This window comes from Rattus norvegicus, chromosome 11 (assembly GCF_021556685.1).
Source record: "Rattus norvegicus strain SHRSP/BbbUtx chromosome 11, alternate assembly SHRSP_T2T, whole genome shotgun sequence".
NCBI classification, from domain to species: domain Eukaryota; kingdom Metazoa; phylum Chordata; class Mammalia; order Rodentia; family Muridae; genus Rattus; species Rattus norvegicus.
Window position 1 is genome coordinate 40144773 of NC_141544.1, and position 24860 is coordinate 40169632.

At 43.5% G+C, this 24860-nt stretch overlaps 1 long non-coding RNA gene and 1 pseudogene across 1 annotated transcript; one reads left to right on the forward strand and one right to left on the reverse strand.

Moving 5' to 3' along the window:
* Positions 1 to 3844: 3844 nt before the first annotated feature.
* Positions 3845 to 11186, reverse strand: LOC120095559 (uncharacterized). The gene is made up of 3 exons (XR_015633225.1): positions 9652 to 11186; positions 8378 to 8592; positions 3845 to 7197 (listed from the first exon to the last, which is right to left on the reverse strand). It is a non-coding gene; the product is annotated as an uncharacterized LOC120095559 (long non-coding RNA).
* Positions 11187 to 14407: 3221 nt separating this feature from the next.
* Positions 14408 to 15238, forward strand: Atp1b3-ps2 (ATPase Na+/K+ transporting subunit beta 3, pseudogene 2; annotated as a pseudogene).
* The last annotated feature ends 9622 nt before the right edge of the window (positions 15239 to 24860 follow it).

A 24860-nucleotide genomic window follows, 5' to 3' on the forward strand; every position in this document is an offset into this window, starting at 1 on the left:
TGGTGTGTACTCACTAATAAATGGATATTAGCCAAAAAGTGCAGAATATCTAGGATACAACCCACAGAATTTAAGAAGTGTATCAAGCAGAAAGGCCAAGTAAGGATACGTCAATCCCTCTTAGAAGGGAGAAGAAAATAATCATGGCAGAGAAAGGCCAGGAGCAACTTGGGGGATGGGGGTTGCAGGATCAGGTATGGATGGGATGGGGACAGGAGAGAATCTCAGAGAACCAGCAGAAGAAACGGAAATATTCAGCCCCACAAGGTGGGGAGGTGGAGAGACCCTCTAGAAAGTACCAGAGACCAGGGATGAGAGAGATTCTAAGGGCTCAATGGGATTGACATTAGATGAAATACCCAACAGAGGGGAGAGGGAACTTGTAGGCTCCACCTCCAGGAGAAAGACAGGACATCAAGTAGAGGGACGTGGTAGCCATCCCACAGTCAAAATTTCTGACTCAGAACTGTTCCTGTCTAAAAGAACTACAGGGACAAAAATGGAGAAAAGACTGAGGGAAAGAAGGTCTAATGGCAACTAGGGATCCATCACATCGGCAGACACTAAGGCCTGACACTGTTACTAATGCTATGATATGCTTACAGACAGGAGCCTGGCATGGCTTTCCTCTGAGAGGCCCTACCAGCAGCTGACTGAAACAGACACAGATACTTATACCCAACCACAGGACCAAAGTTGGGGACCACTATGATTAAATTAGGGGAAGGATAGAAGAAGCAGAAGACCAGCAGTCTCAACCGAGTCAGACTCCTAAGAGCTCCCAGACAGTGAGCCACCAAACAGGCAGCATACACAAGCTGGGCCAAGGCCCCTCTATAGCACAGGACTGCCTGGTCTGGTCTCAGTGGGAGATGTGCCTATTCCTTTAGTGACTTGAAGCCCCAGGGAGGGAGGAAGCAAGGGGGTGGGGGGGAGCATCCTCACAGAGACAGGGGGGAGGAGGAGTGGGATAAGGAAGTGTGGGAGGGGAAACTGGGAGTGGAGTAACAGCTGGATTGTAAATGAATAAAATAACAATAATTTTTAAAAGCAGAAGTCAACAACTCCGAGAACTTAAATGGTGTTCCCAGGTTGCTGCAGTCCACTAGTGCTTTAACCTACATTCCAAAGAAATAAAAGGAGGGATTTTCGACAATAGCAGTGAGCCCAAACTATCTGTTACACAACCCTCCTGCCTGTTCTTCTAACCCCACATATACAGAGACTTCAAAGTGTATAAAGACTCGTTAATTTAGCCCGTGACACAGGAGAGTCCTGAGGTGTCCTTTATCGAAGGCATCTGAGAGCCATTGATGTCCTCCCAGATTGATGGGCTCATCTCAACTGATCTGAAAAGAAGAGGCCATCATTTGGATGATGGTTGCTCAAAGCATCTCTGCTAAACTTAGAAAGAGCAAAGGGGAGGGGGAAGATTAATGGGTTCTTGCATACGTTACTCTAGAAAGAGTGGACTGATTTGTTCTGCTCCCTTTTTTCTGGAAGCCTGGTAGGCAGAAGAAGTGCTGTAAATAAAGATCCTGATGGAAAATTTAAAACACTCACTTGTAATGTCAGGGCTTTGTTTGAAACTACCACAATTAATGCTTATTGTCAGTTTGATGAGCATTATAATCACCTAGGAAACAAACCTGGGTGTATGGGAGGATGTCTCCACCAAGATTTAATAGAGATGGGGATATGTTTTCTGTGTGTGGGTGACACCATATCGGGTGCAGGGGTTCTCAGTGAGTAAACAGGGAAAGCTTAGCACTAGCAATCATGGCTTTCTGCTTCCTGGCTGTGTGATTGCTGCCCCACACTCCTGTGGCCATGTCTTTCCTGCCGGAACAGACTGTACCTTAAAACTGTGAGCCCATGTAAGCCTGTCCTTTCTGAGGTTGCCTTATTTTTCAGGGATTTTATGATAGCAATGAAAAAGGTAGCACATGCACCTTTGTAGACTAGTTGACCCCAAATAAAACAAAATGCTTAATCTTAAAGAAAATCTAAATAGTCAGGAGCAACATTGTTACTCTGGTAAGCTCCTAAACCTAACAGTTGCCGCTCAATAATCAAGGCTGCACTGGGCTCTGCACTGCCAAATCAAGAACATTTTATGTCCTTATAAAATGTCTTAGTTTAGGTATGAAAGCCTGCCTTTCGATATATTTCATACACACAGAAATGCCCCATGATAAGGTTGAAACTTCCTTAGCTCTTTCTTTAAAACCATTGTTCTTGTAGTCTAGGTACATACGTGTTTTCTCCCTCTAGACTATGATGAGCAATGCTTCAATTACACCCTGGTGCTCACAGGATCCTGCCGTATACACCCCCTCAAGACAGACCTTCCCTGGCTATTATTAATTCAGTGTATCACAACAGCAGCATCCTGGGAGAACGGGGATCGCACTCTCTTCAGTTCTTTACTGGCCATATGTCCCCAGGCAGAAAGTCACTACGGAAATCCTCACCTGCTGTAGACAAGATGTTAGGCCAGCTCAACAAGCACAGGCGCTACGACACGGAAGGAGCTGCCATTACAAGACTGAGTATAGCCAGCGATAGCCCGTTAGCATGTATCGCAAGACATGGCAGAGGCCTGCAGGCGCAGGGTAGGCATGAACAGTTGAGTCCTGTGTAATGTGAGGTCTCCTTCTCCACGCATGACTCGTGTCTCTACAGCCCTGTATTCACAGCAGTGACTTCACAACTAATGGTGGTTCTTTAGCATGAGATAGAAAATGTCCTCAATTTTCCCAGAGTCCTTGGTGATGGCTAGTGGCCAGAATAGACACTTCAGCACCTACAACATTTGTTCCCAACCCCCATGGTCTCAGTCGAAGTAGTAGGATTAACATTCTCAGCACTATTAGAGAAAGAGTTCAATTTGCAGTAACTTGGGCCATAAAGAAAAAAAAATAAAACACTGTACATTATCTCATAAATACTAAATCAGCCTTTAATGGGTGAGAGAGATGGCTTATCTGGTAAAGGACATGAGAACAGAACTTTAGATTCCCAGAACCCATATAAAAGGTTGACAAGGACAGCAGCCCATCTGGAATCCCAGCAACAATCCACACAGCAATTTGCTTAGCCAAACTAACTGAAACGCCAAGTCAACAAGAGACTTTCTCCAGATATGTGAGGTAGAGACTAGTTTCCACAGGCTTGGGAGGAGGGGGAGCATGATTTCATGTGCATAAGTGCATGTGTGTGTGATTGTATGTGTCTACATGCACATACACAGACATAGAGGCACACACACACACACACACACACACACACACACACACACACACGTGATTCCACATACTCTTTAAGACAGGTGGTTTGAATTTCCAGCAGTAACTTTCTCTGCCGTAGTGCCTCACAGAGCCCATGAATACACACATACTGAAATGAGAAGTGCCTTTAAAAGAGCAACGATGAAGTCATTACTTCTCTTGCTGTGAAGAGCAAATCCCTGACAGGAAACATCTTAAGGGAGAAAGGATTTTATTTCAGCTACAGTTGAGGGGTATAGTTCCTCCTGAAAGGGAAGACATGCCCAGGGGAGCAACTTTAGTTGTGCTTGGGAGTGCAAGGCTGCTGGTTTCTAACTTGGTTGACCAGAAAACAGAGAGGAAGGGTACTAGGGAGCTAGCTTTTTTCCTTTTCCACTTTTACTCCCAGTGTCAGCCCATAGGATGGTGCTGCCCACACAGGGTGGGGCTCTCCCTTTCAGTCAACCTGTCCCGGAAACAACCGTACAGGAATACCCAAAGATGAACCTCAAAAACATCATCCTGAGTTCTTCTGACCCAATCTAGCAAACAATCGAAATCAACCATCATGAGCACTCTTTCAGAAATAGAATTTATTCCACATAGTTTTATAGATTTTTTTTCTACCTATCTAGCGTATATGTGTAGAAAGAGAAAGACTGAAACAGACACCCATCAACTTGTTCTCCACTTAACAAGTCAGTGATGGGTTTTTTTATGTATTGCAAAAAATACAATACAAATGCTTTCTTTTCCTCTGTATTGCTTTAGACAAAAGGTCACATTTATAGAAAGAAAGCAGTAGGCCTCCTCTAGACTTTTCTAAGGTCCTTGAATACATTTGCAGTAGAGTTCTATGAGAATTCTATCAGAACTGCTGCTTGTCCCCTCTTCGGTAGCCAACAATAAATGCACAGACGCATTTGAGGAAGTTACAGGGAGCTGATGAAAAAGGCGATGCTTCCGAACTTGGCAGAGCCCACCTCCTGCCTTGTAAATGCCAGCATGTGTCCGTGTGAGCATCTGACGTTGCTCAGCAGCACATACCAAAGGCCAGAAATTTGGCAGAGTCTGGCCCATTCCAATGCCTAAAAATATTCTGTTTTATCAAAGTCTATTCTGATGCCTTTTACCATGTGGAGAAAACGCTAGAACAGCAAGATCTTCAGGAAGTGGAAAGTCTGATACACTTTCCAAAGATTCCAAATGACACAACTTCATTGTGCAAGAAGTAACCCTTCAGCCTCGGTGCTGCTTGCTGGGTTATTTTTATCTCCACGGACTTTTTTCAGGACCTTTTGTTTATTTATAAGCCATATAAAGTAATTTTCTCACGTATCAAATGGAACTTGATTCCACAAACTATTGTGGGGAGTATGCTATATGTAAGGTGCTTAGCTGAGCCCCAGTTGTAGTGACTAGAGTTAAGGAATCTCCAATCATTAGTATGATGTGTATGAGTGGTCTACAAACAAACCAAGACATTGAGAGGTACCCATATGGGGCTATTGGGGAGGAGAGACAACAGAGGGCAATGGGGGTGGGAGAATATGAGTAGACTATATATGTCATAGTAAATGTATTATTCTGTGCACTAAAAGTAAGAATAGGAATTCATGTAGAATTAAGAAAGAAAACAAGAAAGAAAGAAAGGAAGGAAGGAAGGAAGGAAGGAAGGAAGGAAGGGAGAAAGAAAGGAAGGAAAGAAGGAAAAAAACAAGAGAAGTTCTGGGCATTTGCTTCTCTACCTCATTATTGCCCTAGAAGATGAATCATTCAGGTATACACCCACTATGCCTGCCCACCCAGTGGCCATCTCACACTCCAACCAAGGTGGGCCTGCAAATACACAAGAGCTGAAGGTAGTCCCTAATCCACTTACTGTTTTAACTTCCGGTCTTCCTGTACCTTCCTATGCAAGGGGAACATATCTCCTCCTCTCTAGTCCACTTTCACTTCAGGCAGATTTGTAAAAATTAGTTCTCTCTACTTTATTTCCTACACTGAAAATGGCCTCCTCAGGTCACCCATTTCAGGCCTGAGGCAGAAGCTCCTTCATATTTCTTCTCTAGACCATGCTGGAGTCTTCCCCCTTGCCAATGCAAAGTACTTTATACATCATTTCACTCAGCTCTTCAAAGGACCTGGTGGGACAGATGCCACTCACCGTGTGTGTGTGTGTGTGTGTGTGTGTGTGTGTGTGTGTGTGTGTGTGTGTGTGTGTGTGTGTGTTAGAGTTCTAAGAAAATGGAAGGATAATCCGTGGTCCTAAGGCTATACCTTGGTCCTAAGGGGAAAAAGCTGAAGAACATGAGATATTCACACTGCATGGCCGCACATTCTGGGCACTCTAGAAGACTAATACAGATGGGGAGGGTGGTGGAAAGGAAATGGAGGAAACAAGGGAGGAGGAGAAGCAAGAAGCATGATCAAGAATGAGTACTACATGATGGGTTATGGTTGGAGAAAGTGATCCAATCCTTATATCCATGGTCTAGACACTAGGAAGAGAACACAGCTACAGCAAAGAAGGCATTGTCTAAAGGAACCTGGAGAAGACAGAGTGGAAGCTGGCAGCCATACTCCCTCACTCATCACAGAGAATGAAGTAGGCTGGCAGCAGGCAATTGAAAGGAAATCGGTAGGCAGCGAAGGGCACGGCACTGGCAAGTGAGACCTGTGAAGTGAGGGAAAACGTTTAGAAAAGGGCACTGAAGGAAAGGAGGAAAGACCTAAAATAGAAAGTCTTAGTAGGCAGTCGAGAAAATAGCATCAGTGTGCCCTGGCTAATGTGTGAGTTGCATTGAATTAAATTCTTCCTAACATTCCCTGTCAAATTCAAGCCTCAGGCATGAAAATTACATGTCAAATCTCTCCACTGTAGGTCACCTAAAAATAGGTTCCAGGTATTAGGGAAAGAGCTGGCCAGTGGGCAAGACCTGAGAGGCTTGTGAGTCCAGAAACGCTGCACGTTTGCATCCAGAAAGCACACAAGCCAGTAGCGATGTCCAAGTGGGGAAACAGGAACTCCTAGTGGGGCCCCTCGGAAGGTGCCAGGCCATGCACGGCTCTTGTTCTTCTAGGCAGCTGAGAGCTGGCAGAATTGAATCTCCAAATGAAACTGGCACGTCAGCGAGTAGGTGTCCTGTGATGTCCCTCTGAGTTCCAAAGTCCTAGGTTTCGAGCCAGTTTCCTGGCATGCAACCTATGCGTTGTCCCTGCGTTCGATGGATCGTGTGCTCGGTTTAAGCTCTACTACTGCTTGTCTGTATGGAAGAGTCTGTCGGTGTTTATTTGTCTCTTTATTTTGTTGTGTGTCTTTCTATCTCTGTTTGGAGCCCAGCATTTCATCATGCACCGGCCGCCACCAATTAAATAGCTGGTTCTTGGAGGGATCTGCTTCTTCACGCGGGCTGAACAGAGATACTGGTTATGATCTGAGATCACACAGGACATCTTTGTCTATGGATTTATTTTCTTATTGTACAAATTACCACATGAAATATGGGATTTACAACATGGCAATTAAGAAAGCACAAATAATAGACTGCAAGAACACCTCCCCAATTTTCTGGATGAGAGTGCTGACAAAAAGAAAATCCTTTGGCTTTGTCGGGCATCAATGGGAGGAAAGGCCTTTGGTCCTGTCAAGGCTCAATGCCCCAGTGAAGGGGAATGTCAGGGCGGGGAGATGGGAGGGAGTGGGTGGGGAGTGGGCGGGGAGATGGGAGGGAGTGGGTGGGGAGTGGGAGCACCCTCATAGAAGAAGGGAGGGGAATGTCGGGTTTCTGGAGGGGAAACCAGGAAATGGAATAACATTTAAAATATAAATTTAAAAATGCAATTAAAAAAAGAAAAAGAAAATCCTTGCACGTGGACAGGTGCCTTTGGAGATGGTTGAAGCTGCAGTTAGGCTCATACTGTATTCCTAGAATCAAAGGAGGGATAAAACCCAAGGTTAGCACCAGTTTCTCAATTCTGAAGTCTGTTCTGTTCCATTTGGTTCTGTTCTGTTCTGTTCTGTTCTGTGACGTGACGTGACGTGACGTGACGTGACGTGACGTGCTATCACTATGAAGCCCTGGCCTGGAACTCAGAAGGGATCTGCCTGCCTCTGCCTCCCTAGTGCTGGGCTTAAAAGGGTGCATTGCAAATACCCAGCTTCCGTGGACGTTTTTATAAATTCCTTGTTATAAGGGACTAGAAAGGAAAGGATTTAGGCTTTGTATTTCACACTCTTAAGTGGAGCTGCTTAGCTCTACCATGGTAAGGTGAAGGCAGGCATGGGTAATATGCAAAGGAAGGAGCTGCTCACTTTCCAGTGCCCTGAGTGGAATACAGGTCTTCTCAAAGAGCAGCCATGCTCTCAGCAACAAAACATCTCTCCAGCTCCAAGCTTAGTTGGGTTTTGTTTGTTTGCTTGCTTTGTTTTTACTTTATAAAAACATTTTTTGCTGAATATTTAAGTTGGTAAGCCTTAAATTCCACGAATTTGATATCTCCCACATTGATTGTATCTACTAAATGGCCCAAAACGTAGTTGAAACATACCTGGGAGTTTAAACCCTTCTCCCCATGAGCAGCCTGCCTAGATGGGGTGCAGGAGGAAGGTGCAGCTTCTGCTCTTGGCCCAGCTGGTGCTTGGACTATGGATTCTCACAGGCACCAAAGCCCCACCAGCATCTCAATGGAGGAAGGCCACCGTTGTGTGACCTTCCTAAACTTTGTATGCTGACGCTGACTTTATTTGGGCATGGGTATTTAAGAAGGTAATTATCAGACAAGGTCATAAGGGGAAGAATGGAATCCAACAGCAATTGTGTCGACAAATAGGAAGTACTTGAGCACGCAAAGAGAAAGAAAAGGTTCTGTGAGGGCAAAGCGGCAATGGTGGCCTGCGTGCCAAAGAGAAAACTCAGGAGGAACTTCCCGACTCCACACAATGACAAAAAAAGAAGAAGAAAACGTAGTGTTTAAGCCACTTTGTGTGCCACCTTTTTGTTATGGAACCCCTAATAGACTGACACAGGTTCGGCTGCATTTTATATATGAGAAAGGGTTCTGACTGTCTCAATACTGGATACAAGATGCCTCCAGACATTAGTTACCTGAAGCCCACTGGGAATAACGAGTTCCAAACCAAGACTGAGTCTTTCTCGTAGCTTCCGACATTGTCCTTGGGTGATTTTAAGCACTGGTCCAATTGCAAAGGTTTTGTGCCACTCCGTCAGTCAGCTGGCATAGAGTTTAGAGCTCATCCTTCCGTTCACTGACATATCACTTTGTTCTCTGCTCCATATGATGGTCCAGGGTCCTATCAAACCTTCAACAAAGCAGAAAAGAGCAGGAAGTTTGGCACCTTACAAGTGCGCCAGGACACTCGCCCTGGGACGGTCATCTCTTCAGTTGCTGGCGAACATTTGCTAACATAACTAAGTGAGCTTGTGAGCTCCTGTGGAGATGGTGCAGATGCATTACAGATATTTTAATCCCTCCAAATTTGAGTATTTCCCATTGGAAGAGATCCTCTTGTCTCCTACTTGTTTATAATAACTGAGACAGGAATCCAATGAACTCAAAAACCTTCTCTACAAAACATATGAACTAAAGGCTTTCTTATCCTAACTGGAAAGGTCCTTGCCTGTAGTAAACTTATTTCGCTCAAGTGCTAGCTGCCTGGTTCCAGGAATGAAACTTTCTAATTCTTGAGATCTTCTATTTACAGTTATTTCTAAACAAGCTTCCTTTGAGCGATGGTTTCACTAAGTGACTTGCTTATAAATGTCACAGTCTCTGCCTTTGGGCTAACGGGTTGCTTTATTATTAGACTTTTATTCATCAGAGTCATCCCCCAAGCACCCTGAGCACATCAAAATGCCATTTGTGAAGCCATGGTAAGTCTGTCCTTCATGGAATTTGTCCTTATGTGGGTGGTTGTATCTCTAGAACAAGGCTTTGTGATACAGAAGACCTCAGGTGAGGACTGAGCTCCTCCACACTGGTGCAGTCCCTACACCCCATTCACATCTGGACACATTCACACATTCACATTCTGGTCTGTCGGAAAAAAGCTTATCCTCTTATCTCAGCCCCCCCACCAAGTCATTTATACCCTTTAAACCCCTGCAATCCTCTTGTCCTTGGGTATTTTCCATTTATTCCATTCCACATGTTTCCAGTCTTGGAGTAGACTGAGTATCTGAAGACATGAGACCTTTTCAGAACCAAGACTAAACTCTTAGGAAACCTGTTGTTAATGGTACATAGATCTGCCTCTCCACCCTTCACTTACTCTAACCATGACTCAGGATGGAGAAATAAGACAAACTAAACAAAAGCCCAGCCCCAGCTGTCTAGGATTTATAGAGCACTTACTACATACCAGACATTGTAGACGTTCCTCAGGAGCCATGCTGCTAACTCGTCACAGACAACTCTACTATTCCACTTCACAGGTATAGATATTGAGTCTCGGGTGCCACACAGCCAGTAAGTGGCTTCCAGCTTTGAATCCCAGATACAGATCGCTGATACGTCTCCACCACAATGTTCTACAAACAGGCAGCTTGGCAGCCAAGCACCACAGCCCAATACCGAGACTCAGAATCTCTGGAGTTTTACGATTTCAGGAAAGACGACATGATTGTGGTACAGCATCGGATACTTCCTGTTAATCCAAAGCAGATGTTCTCAACTAAGGGTGACTTTTCCCCCGTGAGATATCTGACAGTGTCTGGAGGTAGGTTTCACAACTGGGGGTTTCTACTGCCTTCTGCTGGGAAGAAGCAGGGGTGCCTTTTAGCATCCTGCAGTAGAGAAGCTCCTTCGACAGAACTGCCTTGCCCAGAATGTAGGCCACCTGCTAAGTCCTACAGTGGGTTCTGTTGTTTCCTAATGCCCACTGGTTCTTTGTGAATCTTAATTATCTATATCTATTTTAATACTCTTTTTCTATGCCACATTTTTTTTGAGTGAGACCATGAGTCCTTTTAGGAAACAAGAGTGCAATGAAAAAGAGAAAGTGACTTTCAAAGAATCTCTTGAGCAAGTGAGCACCTTGGTTGACACAGGATGTTCCAAGAACTCTATTTTGAGAACAGTGACCCAGCAGCCATCTGTCTGGCACTCACTCATCCATCACTATCAGAGTTGGTACTTCCTGGAATCCTGCCTGTCCCCAGAAAGTGCTTGGGGGTAGGAAGAGCGGTTACCAAGGAACCAAGGAACATGCCGTTGCAGTGAGAAAGCAAACGAAAATCACAACAAACCCACAACCCGATGCCAGCCCTAAGAGTTCCTCACAGTCCATAAGTCAAAGAAAGCTCAGTTTCCAACCTACTCACGAGGCATGTTCTCTGTGGTTTGCAGGAGTAGAGGAGACACTACCCAGAAAATGCTCAGTTCTGTGGTTTGAAAATCAAAACCCTATTAGTCAAAAGATAAATACAATGGGTTTGAGAAATAAACATATGTCCCAACTGCCCATACTGAGCAAGTTCTGAAGTTAAACGGCGTAGAACTTGGCAGAGAGCATCGCTGTTTACATTACAGAACCAACACACAAACTTTGTATAAATCTTATCAATCCAAGAAAACATCTTATTGCCTTTACAGTATTCATCTACGGTGAAAACAATTTGTGAAGAGTGTTGTTTGGCTGGTGTCTGGTTTGGGCAGTTGATCACTCTGTCTTACCACCATTAATCATCATATCTGTTTCTTTCAAAAGCATTCCAGACATCTACTATCCAATTCTCAGTAAAGTTTATTTATCCCTCTGAATGTTCTGAACTGTTCTATGTCAAAGGAAAACACAGAGTGATTTATCATTCCTGTGTCATCGTTTTCAAATTGTGATGCTTGGATAAATTTTCCCCCTATCCCAACCCCACTTACCCTGCTTCTATGTGGGTGCTCCCCTCTCACTCACTCACTCCTGCCTTGCCATTGTTCCATGTCTTGATCTTCCCAGACTCCCAAAGTTCTTATCTTTCAAGGCTTAACCTAGATTCAATTCCCTCCTCACCGCAAAGACAAATGCAAAGCAAGGATCACCTCTAGCAAAATCCCAATCCCAGCGCCCTGCACAACCCTGGGAGGACCCCTGCCCACAAATCAAGTTCAGACTTGTTTCTCTGTGGCTGGTACCTGCTGCTCGGGCTGAAACTTATGGCTAGAATTCTGCCTGCGACTCTCAAGAATGATACAAATCTTTCCGAAGCTGTGAGATTATTCTCATACAAGAGGAAAACAGAATTTAAAAGTAGCCTATAGGTAAATGTCAAGAAATGAAGGGATCGGGGAGAGGGGGAGCTCAAGGGAAAGGAATCATGTACATCTCAGAGAAATCAAACTGTCACAGTATTAAAGAACACCTCAGGGAGAAGGGTGCTTCTGGAAACAAGTCAGTGCAAGATTTTTAAAAGTGAGTGATTTCAAACAAACTTTCAAAAGCCCAGCTCAGAGGTTCATTTGAGTTGGCCAAACTAAGTAGGATACTGTAGAATAAAACTGGAGTTTTAAATAAAATCCCCTCACATAACATTCTTGCTAGTGAAAATGACCTTCAAAATCCCTTACCAACATTTACTCAAAAACAAATAAGTAACCTCATTTAAAAAGCATCCTCAGCCTTGGAGTGTGGCTCCAACACTTGCTTGGGTTTCTATTGCTGTCATAAAGCTCCACGACCAAAAACAACTTAGGAAGAAAGATTTTGTTTTCTTTAACAACCTGTAGCCCATTATCTGAGGAAGTCAGGGCAGGAGCTCAAGACAGGAACCTGGAGGCAGGAGCTGATACAGATGACATGGCAGAATGCTGCTTAGTGGCTTGCTTCCCATGGCTTGTTCAGCCTGCTTTCTTATAGCACCCAGAACCACCAGCCCAGAGATGGCATCACCATCAATGAGCAGGACCTTCCCACTTCAATTACTGATTAAGAAAATGCCCTACATACTTGCCTGCATGCAAATATTTCTCTCAGTTGATCATCCATCTTCCCAAATGACTCTACCTTGTGTCAAGCTAACACAAAACTAGCCAGGACATCATTCACCTGGCATGAGATCCTGAGTTCAGTCCCAAGGGGAAAAGAGGAAAGGAGGGAAGAAGGCAAGGAGAAAAGGATGGAAAGGAGGAAGAGAAAGAGAAGCAGGGAGAAAGAGAGGCAGGCATTGATATAAAGAGAAGAAAAACAGGGCCCCATCCCCATAGAGAAGGAGAAAATAGCATATATATAATGAGACCAACTATTCAACTACTACTGCGGGAATTTTCTGAAATAATCTACATATAATGATATAATTAATAAAACACCAAAGTTGACATTACCTATCAACCATATTTCTGAAGTAGTAATTTAAAAATCTCCTTAGGGAAACAGCAAATTGTTCAGTGGGTAAAACCGTTTGCTGCCAAGCCTGACAATCTAAATTCATGTAGGTTCCTGGAGCCTGTAGAGTGGAAGCAGAGAACCAATTCTGCCTCCTTGTTCCTGACCTGTATACACATGCATATGTATATGTAGATTCTCTTAAAATCATGCACATGTATGTATATATGCATGTGTGTATAATTTTAAGAGACTATATATACATACATATGCATATAAAAATATACACCTGTATGTGTGTATATTTTAAGAGAATCCAGGGGCTGGGGATTTAGCTGAGTGGTAGAGCGCTTACCTAGGAAGCGCAAGGCCCTGGGTTCGGTCCCCAGCTCCGAAAAAAAGAACCAAAAAAAAAAAAAAAAAGAGAGAATCTAAACAGAAGATCAGTGGATAGAGTAGAACTGAATAGACTATCTAGGAATAAATATAAATACATAAAGAAACAAAGTACATTAAAAATTTTGAAAGCTCAGTTCAATAGGAATAAAGGTGGACATTTTCATATTTTCATTGAAATGTATATTAATATACCTATAACCCACATGCAATTGTAAGAAAAACTATATACAGAGAGTTTCTTCCTTAATTGGAAAACATTGTGATATCATAACCATGATGTTGATATCAATAAGCCAAAGGGTCAATGGTCTTTCCTGTTTTATATTGTTTGTGTGTGTGTGTGTGTGTGTGTGCGTGTGTGTGTGTGTGTCTGTGTGTGTCTGTGTGTGTGTCTGTGTGCGTGTGTGTGTCTGTGTGCATGTGTGTGTGTGTCTGTGTGTGTCTGTGTGTGTCTGTGTGTCTGTGTGTCTGTGTGTCTGTGTGTGTGTGTCTGTGTGTGTGTGTGCGTGTGTGTGTGTCTGTGTGTGTCTGTGTGTGTGTCTGTGTGTGTCTGTGTGTGTGTCTGTGTGTGTCTGTGTGTGTGTCTGTGTGTGTGTCTGTGTGTGTGTGTGTCTGTGTGTGTGTCTGTGTGTGCGTGTGTCTGTGTGTGTCTGTGTGTGTCTCTGTGTGTGTGTGTATATGTGTGTGTGTGGTACTCTATGATTTTGCTATCTGGACATGTGTATATACTCCCACAGTCAGGACACTGAAGAGCCTCCACACCACAAGTGCCAATCGTGTCGCTTTGTAACTCAGACTCCTTACCACATCCCTTCTCACATTCCAGCCACTGACAACCACCAGCTGATTTTTAATTATAAACTTTCATCATTTCTAAAAGCTTATGTAAGTAAATCATGCAATATGCAACCCTTTGAAACTGGCTTCTTCCACTCAGCACGATGCCTCGGAGATCCAGCCTTCCAGCTCACTCTGCTGAGTAGCATTCCATGGTACAGCTGCCCGTGTATAGAGCACTCACCTGAGGAAAGGCACCTGATTCCTGCCTAGGCTCCTGTAGAAAAGCTTCCATAAATGTTCACCACCGGGTGCTTGTCTGAAAACATATGCTTTCATTTCCATACCGCAAATGTCCAGAAGTGCAGTGGCTGGGTTCTACAGTAATTGCAGGACCAAGCTCCTCGTCGCCTGCAGCCCCACGGCCTCCATTCACCTCATCTTCCACATGCCCATCCTGACAAAGACTGAGATGAAATCTTCCCACCAGAGCCTGGCCAAGTAGAAACTGTTCATCTACAACCCAACCAGTAGAGGGTTTCTGGGGCGCACCTCCAAAAGCTGGGCTGTGACCTTGCTCTTCTACCTACTTCTTGATGGGTTCTTGGCTGCACTCTTCACATTCACAATGTGGGCCATGCTCCAGACTCTGAATGATGAGGTTCCAAAATATCAAGACCAGATTCCATAAGTCCAGGACTTACGGTTTTTCCAAAACCACTGACTGCCGCCTTGGAGTATACATACAGCGTGTCTGAGCCACATACTTATGAAGACCTGAAGAATTTCCTAGAGCCATATTCTGTGGGAGAACAGAAGAATCTTACACATTATCCTGATGGAGCACTTTTTCATCAGCAAGTGTCTAGATTATAGTGTGTGTCAGTTTCCAGTTTCCTTGCTTCAAGATTGTAGTGGTGTGAATGATGCTGACTTTGGCTATTCCAAGGGACAACCTTGTATTCTTGTGAAAATGAACAGAATAATTGAGCTAGTCCCAGACAGAGTTCCACATATATATATAATGTGTGTGACAAAGGATGAAAACATAGCAAATATAGCAATGCATCCTGAATATGGACTTACAGACTTCAAGTATTTTCCATATTATGGGGGGAAATGGCACATTGGATATCGATAGCCCCTAGTTGACATCCAGGTCAAATTTGACTCTGGTGCTACCAAGAAAGAAATAGCAATTGAGTGCTAAATTGATGACTCCAAGAGCCTAAGAAACAAGAATGAACATGACAACTTTTGGGGACGAGTTTCGCTCAAAAGTCACAGCACATGCCTAGGAAAAGAGTGTCTCCACAGAGTAAATGTGTTGTCTCCCTTCTGTATCAGCTGGACCTGCCATTCTAGGATTTTGAGGCAACCTCGGAGGAGGAAGTGGTGTGGGACGCACTTGGGTGACATCATAACATGCTTCCAGATCATAGTGTTCAGTGTCCTCTGAAGTAGCTGCCTGCTGTCTCTGCTGCCCTGGAACCCATGTACGGTCGCCAGACAGAGACCAGTGAGCTCCTGATCCCAAACACATAGAACGGGGGTCTTATCTTCTTCTGTGTGTAAAGGACAAACATCTGAAGCAGAATGTGCTGTGTTGTGTAAATATTTGATGGATTTAACACTGGTAACTGTCATATTTTGATGCCAACAAAGTTTTAGGGATAAAATGGTACCTTGCCAACATCAGCTTGACTTTAGCTACAAGAAATGTGTGAGAAGTTCTGTATGTGAGGAAGGAAAAGGAAAACTATGTGCATCCAAAAGGACTGATTCTGGTTCTGCGTGTGTGTGAGTGCACGCCTGTCGGTATGCTCTAAACTGTTTCCATTTTTCCATGGTGAACTAGACTGTATCTGATTTTACTGAGAGGACAGTCTCTCTGTCATAATACATATTTTAAAATACTGTTGTGCTGACTTTGAGTGTTGGAATCAAGTCTTCCACATTCAGGTGTCTTAGACATGTGGAAGAAACAGCAGGTAAATGTGTACCAATGTCTTTGTTTTGTTTTGTTTTGTTTTGTTTTTAATTAAATGAAATTCCCAAAACATAAATTGTATAGCTTTGCAAAATGTCTTGTTAAGTGCCTTTATTTAGTAGACTGTAGACCTAATAAAAACAAATTGTAAAATTCAAATTAAAGTCCTGTTACATATATACATTCTGTTTTCTTTGTTGAGTCGTCTGTTGGTGGATATCTCAGTTGGTTCTATGCCTCAGCTATTTGAGCGAAGCAGTAATAAGCACTAATGTGCAAGAATAACTGTTCTTTAATTAGCTTAGGAGCCATTATGCAATTATTAGTGTTATGTCTGTTCTCACAGAGTTATCTTAAAATAGACATTGAATAAATAAATATAGGAAGAGTAAAGCCGTGTGTGAGAGGAGTCATGGAAATGAAACACCTAACATGAACTAGAGGCCTGGATCAAAAGATAATAAAGGTTCAATCAAAACATCCCTGAGGCGGGAAGGAAGATGAAACCTGAAGGTCAAGAGAGCAAGGGAAGGTTATCAAAGCTCAGGATGCAAGTGTGGGTTCAAAGGGATGCAGGAGTGAGAGCAGAGAACATCGCTGGAAAAGCAAACAGTAAGCATGCCAGTATTTGCATAGGAATTCAAGAGCATGGAAGATTCCAGAATCTAGAGAAAGTCATGGCCCTGGAAAAGAAGCAGCAATGGGAAAAAGGGCTCTTCAGCCACATGAGCTTCTTTAACAAGCTGGTTCATCAGAGACCGATCTGCTCTCCCTGTTCTGCCAAGATCTAATTTCATAGCCTGTGAGGCTGAAGCACAGGCCAAACCATGAAATCTACCAAGGCAATGATGCCACCCTGTTAGGCTCCTGGGAAACGACACATTAGCTCTTTACACCAGAGATGGTGTGCTAGCATTCTCCACGTGGTTTTTGAACCATGTTCAGTTTTCTGTTGTGACTAATCACACTTTATTATCATATAGACAGAGTGGTTCTTTGTGTTGATTTGTAACAGACACTTTGACTGACTCAGTTTGGTAGGTATCTATGTAACCATTTGTTACTAGCATTCTAAATGTTAGCCAAAAGCTTACCTCCCTAACCAAAGCCAACATTGTAACTGAACACACCTGGCTTCAAGTCTCACTCAATAGAATCCTTTAATCAATTCAGAGTGTCTTTTATATAAACATACTTTTAGATGGTAACTGGTAACGTAATTTCCTCTTCATCTTCTACAAAGATATTAGTCAAATCTACTTTGCATATTAATGCTTCTAGATAGAAGGAAATTCTAGATGGATTTTTTTATTGGTATCAAACAATGTCAAGTTCTATTTAAAAATCTAACACGCCCGGAAACCGGGAAAGGGAATAACACTCGAAATGTATATAAGAAATACTCAAGTTAATAAAAAAAAAAAAAGGGGGGGAACAAGAATACCCTTGGCAGGGTATAGAGAGGCAAAGATTAAAACAGAGACTGAAGGAACACCCATTCAGAGCCTGCCCCACATGTGGCCCATACATATACAGCCACCCAATTAGACAAGATGGATGAAGCAAAGAAGTGCAGACCGACAGGAGCCGGATGTAGATCGCTCCTGAGAGACACAGCCAGAATACAGCAAATACAGAGGCGAATGCCAGCAGCAAACCACTGAACTGAGAATAGGTCCCCTGTTGAAGGAATCAGAGAAAGAACTGGAAGAGCTTGAAGGGGCTCGAGACCCCAAAAGTACAACAATGCCAAGCAACCAGAGCTTCCAGGGACTAAGCCACTACCTAAAGACTATACATGGACTGACCCTGGACTCTGACCCCATAGGTAGCAATGAATATCCTAGTAAGAGCACCAGTGGAAGGGGAAGCCCTGGGTCCTGCTAAGACTGAACCCCCAGTGAACTAGTCTATGGGGGGAGGGCGGCAATGGGGGGAGGGTTGGGAGGGGAACACCCATAAGGAAGGGGAGGGGGGAGGGGGATGTTTGCCCGGAAACCGGGAAAGGGAATAACACTCGAAATGCATATAAGAAATACTCGGAGACCCAACCGCCTGGTCAGGTGGGCACTCCTGAGGCTGCAGAGCGGAAGAGACCACCAACACTGCTCACCCCTGCCCACATCCCTGGCCCAAGAGGAAACTGTATAAGGCCTCTGGGCTCCCGTGGGGGAGGGCCCAGGAGCGGCAGGACCCCTGCCACAGACACCGCCGGGCCCTGAAGGAAACAGACTGGATAAACAGTTCTCTGCACCCAAATCCCGTGGGAGGGAGAGCTAAACCTTCAGAGAGGCAGACAGGCCTGGGAAACCAGAAGAGACTGCTCCCTGCACACACATCTCGGACGCCAGAGGAAAAAGCCAAAGACCATCTGGAACCCTGGTGCACTGAAGCTCCCGGAAGGGGCGGCACAGGTCTTCCTGGTTGCTGCCGCTGCAGAGAGCCCCTGGGCAGCACCCCACGAGCGAACTTGAGCCTCGAGACCACAGGTAAGACCAAATTTTCTGCTGCAAGAAAGCTGCCTGGTGAGCTTGGGACACACGGAAGCAGAATTTCTCTAGAACCGGGCACGTTCTGTGTTTACCGGAAGTCCCACACCCGCGGATCCCGGCCCGCAGCAGCTCTCTGCTCCCAGACCCGGTGAGAGAGAGACCCAACCGCCTGGTCAGGTGGGCACTCCTGAGGCTGCAGAGCGGAAGAGACCACCAACACTGCTCACCCCTGCCCACATCCCTGGCCCAAGAGGAAACTGTATAAGGCCTCTGGGCTCCCGTGGGGGAGGGCCCAGGAGCGGCAGGACCCCTGTGCCTAAGACACCACCAGAACCAGAAGGAAACAGACCGGATAAACAGTTCTCTGCACCCAAATCCCGTGGGAGGGAGAGCTGAACCTTCAGAGAGGCAGACAAGCCTGGGAAACCAGAAGAGACTGCTCTCTACACACACATCTCGGACGCCAGAGGAAAAAGCCAAAGACCATCTGGAACCCTGGTGCACTGAAGCTCCCGGAAACGGCGGCACAGGTCTTCCTGGTTGCTGCCGCTGCAGAGAGCCCCTGGACAGCACCCCACGAGCAAACCTGAGCCTCGGGACCACAGGTAAGGCCAAATTTTCTGCTGCAAGAAAGCTGCCTGGTGAACTCAAGACACAGGCCCACAGGAACAGCTGAAGACCTGTAGAGAGGAAAAACTACACGCCCGAAAGCAGAACACTCTGTCCCCATAACTGACTGAAAGAGAGGAAAACAGGTCTACAGCACTCCTGACACACAGGCTTATAGGACAGTCTAGCCACTGTCAGAAATAGCAGAACAAAGTAACACTAGAGATAATCTGATGGCGAGAGGCAAGCGCAGGAACCCAAGAAACAGAAACCAAGACTACATGCCATCATCGGAGCCCAATTCTCCCACCAAAACAAACATGGAATATCCAAACACACCAGAAAAGCAAGATCTAGTTTCAAAATCATATTTGATCATGATGCTGGAGGACTTCAGGAAAGACCTGAACACACTTAGGGAAGCACAGGAAAACATTAATAAACAAGTAAAAGCCTACAGAGAGGAATCGCAAAAATCCCTGAAAGAATTCCAGGAAAACACAATCAAACAGTTGAAGGAATTAAAAATGGAAATAGAAGCAATCAAGAAAGAACACATGGAAACAACCCTGGATATAGAAAACCAAAAGAAGAGACAAGGAGCTGTAGATACAAGCTTCACCAACAGAATACAAGAGATGGAAGAGAGAATCTCAGGAGCAGAAGATTCCATAGAAATCATTGACTCAACTGTCAAAGATAATGTAAAGCGGAAAAAGCTACTGGTCCAAAACATACAGGAAATCCAGGACTCAATGAGAAGATCAAACCTAAGGATAATAGGTATAGAAGAGAGTGAAGACTCCCAGCTCAAAGGACCAGTAAATATCTTCAACAAAATCATAGAAGAAAACTTCCCTAACCTAAAAAAAGAGATACCCATAGACATACAGGAAGCCTACAGAACTCCAAATAGATTGGACCAGAAAAGAAACACCTCCCGTCACATAATTGTCAAAACACCAAACGCACAAAATAAAGAAAGAATATTAAAAGCAGTAAGGGAAAAAGGTCAAGTAACATATAAAGGGAGACCTATCAGAATCACACCAGACTTCTCGCCAGAAACTATGAAGGCCAGAAGATCCTGGACTGATGTTATACAGACCCTAAGAGAACACAAATGCCAGCCCAGATTACTGTATCCAGCAAAACTCTCAATTAACATTGATGGAGAAACCAAGATATTCCATGACAAAACCAAATTTACACAATATCTTTCTACAAATCCAGCACTACAAAGGATAATAAATGGTAAAGCCCAACATAAGGAGGCAAGCTATACCCTAGAAGAAGCAAGAAACTAATCGTCTTGGCAACAAAACAAAGAGAATGAAAGCACACAAACATAACCTCACATCAAATATGAATATAACGGGAAGCAATAATCACTATTCCTTAATATCTCTCAATATCAATGGCCTCAACTCCCCAATAAAAAGACATAGATTAACAAACTGGATACGCAACGAGGACCCTGCATTCTGCTGCCTAAAGGAAACACACCTCAGAGACAAAGACAGACACTACCTCAGAGTGAAAGGCTGGAAAACAACTTTCCAAGCAAATGGTCAAAAGAAGCAAGCTGGAGTAGCCATTCTAATATCAAATAAAATCAATTTCCAACTAAAAGTCATCAAAAAAGATAAGGAAGGACACTTCATATTCATCAAAGGAAAAATCAACCAAGATGAACTCTCAATCCTAAATATCTATGCCCCAAATACAAGGGCACCTACATATGTAAAAGAAACCTTACTAAAGCTCAAAACACACATTGCACCTCACACAATAATAGTGGGAGATTTCAACACCCCACTCTCATCAATGGACAGATCATGGAAACAGAAATTAAACAGTGATGTAGACAGACTAAGAGAAGTCATGAGCCAAATGGACTTAACGGATATTTATAGAACATTCTATCCTAAAGCAAAAGGATATACCTTCTTCTCAGCTCCTCATGGTACTTTCTCCAAAATTGACCATATAATTGGTCAAAAAACGGGCCTCAACAGGTATAGAAAGATAGAAATAATCCCATGCGTGCTATCGGACCACCACGGCCTAAAACTGGTCTTCAATAACAATAAGGGAAGAATGCCCACATATACGTGGAAATTGAACAATGCTCTACTCAATGATAACCTGGTCAAGGAAGAAATAAAGAAAGAAATTAAAAACTTTTTAGAATTTAATGAAAATGAAGATACAACATACTCAAACTTATGGGACACAATGAAAGCTGTGCTAAGAGGAAAACTCATAGCGCTGAGTGCCTGCAGAAAGAAACAGGAAAGAGCATATGTCAGCAGCTTGACAGCACACCTAAAAGCTCTAGAACAAAAAGAAGCAAATACACCCAGGAGGAGTAGAAGGCAGGAAATAATCAAACTCAGAGCTGAAATCAACCAAGTAGAAACAAAAAGGACCATAGAAAGAATCAACAGAACCAAAAGTTGGTTCTTTGAGAAAATCAACAAGATAGATAAACCCTTAGCCAGACTAACGAGAGGACACAGAGAGTGTGTCCAAATTAACAAAATCAGAAATGAAAAGGGAGACATAACTACAGATTCGGAGGAAATTCAAAAAATCATCAGATCTTACTATAAAAACCTATATTCAACAAAATTTGAAAATCTTCAGGAAATGGACAATTTCCTAGACAGATACCAGGTATCGAAGTTAAATCAGGAACAGATAAACCAGTTAAACAACCCCATAACTCCTAAGGAAATAGAAGCAGTCATTAAAGGTCTCCCAACCAAAAAGAGCCCAGGTCCAGACGGGTTTAGTGCAGAATTCTATCAAACCTTCATAGAAGACCTTATACCAATATTATCCAAACTATTCCACAAAATTGAAACAGATGGAGCCCTACCGAATTCCTTCTATGAAGCCACAATTACTCTTATACCTAAACCACACAAAGACACAACAAAGAAAGAGAACTTCAGACCAATTTCCCTTATGAATATCGACGCAAAAATACTCAATAAAATTCTGGCAAACCGAATTCAAGAGCACATCAAAACAATCATCCACCATGATCAAGTAGGCTTCATCCCAGGCATGCAGGGATGGTTTAATATACGGAAAACCATCAACGTGATCCATTATATAAACAAACTGAAAGAACAGAACCACATGATCATTTCATTAGATGCTGAGAAAGCATTTGACAAAATTCAACACCCCTTCATGATAAAAGTCCTGGAAAGAATAGGAATTCAAGGCCCATACCTAAACATAGTAAAAGCCATATACAGCAAACCAGTTGCTAACATTAAACTAAATGGAGAGAAACTTGAAGCAATCCCACTAAAATCAGGGACTAGACAAGGCTGCCCACTCTCTCCCTACTTATTCAATATAGTTCTTGAAGTTCTAGCCAGAGCAATCAGACAACAAAAGGAGATCAAAGGGATACAGATCGGAAAAGAAGAGGTCAAAATATCACTATTTGCAGATGACATGATAGTATATTTAAGTGATCCCAAAAGTTCCACCAGAGAACTACTAAAGCTGATAAACAACTTCAGCAAAGTGGCTGGGTATAAAATTAACTCAAATAAATCAGTTGCCTTCCTCTATACAAAAGAGAAACAAGCCGAGAAAGAAATTAGGGAAACGACACCCTTCATAATAGACCCAAATAATATAAAGTACCTCGGTGTGACTTTAACCAAGCAAGTAAAAGATCTGTACAATAAGAACTTCAAGACACTGAGGAAAGAAATTGAAGAAGACCTCAGAAGATGGAAAGATCTCCCATGCTCATGGATTGGCAGGATTAATATAGTAAAAATGGCCATTTTACCAAAAGCAATCTACAGATTCAATGCAATCCCCATCAAAATACCAATCCAATTCTTCAAAGAGTTAGACAGAAAAATTTGCAAATTCATCTGGAATAACAAAAAACCTAGGATAGCTAAAGCTATCCTCAACAATAAAAGGACTTCAGGGGGAATCACTATCCCTGAACTCAAGCAGTATTACAGAGCAATAGTGATAAAAACTGCATGGTATTGGTACAGAGACAGACAGATAGACCAATGGAATAGAATTGAAGACCCAGAAATGAACCCACACACCTATGGTCACTTGATTTTTGACAAAGGAGCCAAAACCATCCAATGGAAAAAAGATAGTATTTTCAGCAAATGGTGCTGGTTCAACTGGAGGGCAACATGTAGAAGAATGCAGATCGATCCATCCTTATCACCCTGTACAAAGCTTAAGTCCAAGTGGATCAAGGACCTCCACATCAAACCAGACACACTCAAACTAATAGAAGAAAAACTAGGGAAGCATCTGGAACACATGGGCACTGGAAAAAATTTCCTGAACAAAACACCAATGGCTTATGCTCTAAGATCAAGAATCGACAAATGGGATCTCATAAAACTGCAAAGCTTCTGTAAGGCAAAGGACACTGTGGTTAGGACAAAACGGCAACCAACAGATTGGGAAAAGATCTTTACCAATCCTACAACAGATAGAGGCCTTATTTCCAAAATATACAAAGAACTCAAGAAGTTAGACCGCAGGGAAACAAATAACCCTATTAAAAAATGGGGTTCAGAGCTAAACAAAGAATTCACAGCTGAGGAATGCCGAATGGCTGAGAAACACCTAAAGAAATGTTCAACATCTTTAGTCATAAGGGAAATGCAAATCAAAACAACCCTGAGATTTCACCTCACACCAGTGCGATTGGCTAAGATCAAAAACTCAGGTGACAGCAGATGCTGGCGAGGATGTGGAGAAAGAGGAACACTCCTCCATTGTTGGTGGGATTGCAGACTGGTAAAACCATTCTGGAAATCAGTCTGGAGGTTCCTCAGAAAATTGGACATTGAACTGCCTGATGATCCAGCTATACCTCTCTTGGGCATATACCCAAAAGATGCCTCAACATATAAAAGAGACACGTGCTCCACTATCTTCATCGCAGCCTTATTTATAATAGCCAGAAGCTGGAAAGAACCCAGATGCCCTTCAACAGAGGAATGGATACAGAAAATGTGGTACATCTACACAATGGAATATTACTCAGCTATCAAAAACAACGAGTTTATGAAATTCGTAGGCAAATGGTTGGAACTGGAAAATATCATCCTGAGTGAGCTAACCCAATCACAGAAAGACATACATGGTATGCACTCATTGATAAGTGGCTATTAGCCCAAATGCTTGAATTACCCTAGATCCCTAGAACAAACGAAACTCAAGACGGATGATCAAAATGTGAATGCTTCACTCCTTCTTTAAATGAGGAAAAAGAATACCCTTGGCAGGGAAGGGAGAGGCAAAGATTAAAACAGAGACTGAAGGAACACCCATTCAGAGCCTGCCCCACATGTGGCCCATACATATACAGCCACCCAATTAGACAAGATGGATGAAGCAAAGAAGTGCAGACTGACAGGAGCCGGATGTAGATCGCTCCTGAGAGACACAGCCAGAATACAGCAAATATAGAGGCGAATGCCAGCAGCAAACCACTGAACTGAGAATAGGTCCCCTATTGAAGGAATCAGAGAAAGAACTGGAAGAGCTTGAAGGGGCTCGAGACCCCAAAAGTACAACAATGCCAAGCAACCAGAGCTTCCAGGGACTAAGCCACTACCTAAAGACTATACATGGACTGACCCTGGACTCTGACCCCATAGGTAGCAATGAATATCCTAGTAAGAGCACCAGTGGAAGGGGAAGCCCTGGGTCCTGCTAAGACTGAACCCACAGTGAACTAGTCTATGGGGGGAGGGCGGCAATGGGGGGAGGGTTGGGAGGGGAACACCCATAAGGAAGGGGAGGGGGGAGGGGGATGTTTGCCCGGAAACCGGGAAAGGGAATAACACTCGAAATGTATATAAGAAATACTCAAGTTAATAAAAAAAAAAAAAATCTAACACAAAACTGCCAACAGGAGCTAGGTGAGGAGCCTCAGCCATTAAAGATATTGTCATGCAAGAATAGAG